The sequence below is a fragment of the Arachis hypogaea genome, chromosome 12 (genome assembly GCF_003086295.3).
Source record: "Arachis hypogaea cultivar Tifrunner chromosome 12, arahy.Tifrunner.gnm2.J5K5, whole genome shotgun sequence".
NCBI lineage: Eukaryota > Viridiplantae > Streptophyta > Magnoliopsida > Fabales > Fabaceae > Arachis > Arachis hypogaea.
Window position 1 is genome coordinate 27,242,570 of NC_092047.1, and position 1,225 is coordinate 27,243,794.

A 1,225-nucleotide genomic window follows, 5' to 3' on the forward strand; every position below is an offset into this window, starting at 1 on the left:
GAATTGTTGGTGAGCTGCATTGTTGTTGGAGTTGTAACATCTCTGGTCTTGGTTTTGATCTTGCTGACTTTCCCACCCAAAGTTTGGGTGGTTTCTCCATCCAGGGTTGTAGGTCTTGGAGTATGGATCATAGTTTTGCCTTGGTGAATTCCCAATGTAGTTGGCTTGCTCCTGACTACCCTCTGCTTCTTCATTCACTCCTTCTTGGGTTGTTGATGAAGTGGGGATTGCTGCTACTTGGTTCCTCTCCATCTTCTTGGTGAGGTCAGCCAGCTGCTGGGTAATGAGCTTGTTTTGGGCCAACAGAGCATCTACATTGTTTAGCTCCATTACTCCTCTTGTGTTCCCTCTTTCGGAAGCATAGAAGTAGTCGTTCTCTGCTACTGTTTTAATAACATCTATGGCTTCCTCAATAGTCTTCTTCTTGTTCAAAGATCCTCCGGACGAATGGTCTACGGCCTTCTTTTACTCATAAGAGAGCCCTTCATAGAAAATGTGCAGCTGCACCCATTCGTTGAACATATCTGGTGGGCACCTCCTTGTTAGGTCTTTAAACCTCTCCCATGCTTCATATAGAGTCTCACCATCTTGTTGCCTGAAAGTTTGAACCTCAGCTCTCAGCCTATTGATTCGTTGAGGAGGGTAAAATCTTGCTAAGAATTTGTTCACCACGTCTTCCCAAGTTGTCAAGCTTTCCCTTGGGAAAGATTCCAGCCACTTGGCTGCCTTGTCTCTGAGTGAGAATGGAAATAAGAGCAGTCTATAAGCGTCAGGATGCACACCATTAGACTTCACTGTGTCACATATTCTCAGGAAGGTGGTTAAATGTTGATTGGGGTCTTCTTGAACACCTCCTCCAAACGAACAGTTGTTCTGAACAAGGGTGATGAGCTGTGGTTTAAGTTCAAAGTTGTTGGCATGAATTGTTGGCTTTTGGATGCTACTTCCACAATTGCCTGGGTTTGGATTGATGTAAGAGCCCAAAACTCTTCTATCCTCCCCAGCATGATTTGCTCTACCTCCTCCCCCATGGTTGTGATCCTCTTCTTCATGATGGTTTTCCATGTTGTCTTCCATGTTTGGTTCAAAGAATTCCTCTTCTTCCTCAGCACCAACCACTTTCTTTCCTCTTGCCTCCCTCCTTAATCTAAGGAAGGTCCTCTCAGGTTCAGAATCGAAGGAAGTTGAAGCCCCGCTTCTTCTCCCTGTCATACAACCATCAAGT

General features: G+C 45.1%; 1 non-coding gene across 1 annotated transcript; it reads left to right on the forward strand.

Annotated features, from left to right (window-relative positions):
• Window positions 1-517: 517 nt before the first annotated feature.
• On the forward strand, window positions 518-624 carry LOC112731427 (small nucleolar RNA R71). Its single transcript, XR_003167205.1, has one exon. It is a non-coding gene; the product is annotated as a small nucleolar RNA R71 (small nucleolar RNA).
• The last annotated feature ends 601 nt before the right edge of the window (window positions 625-1,225 follow it).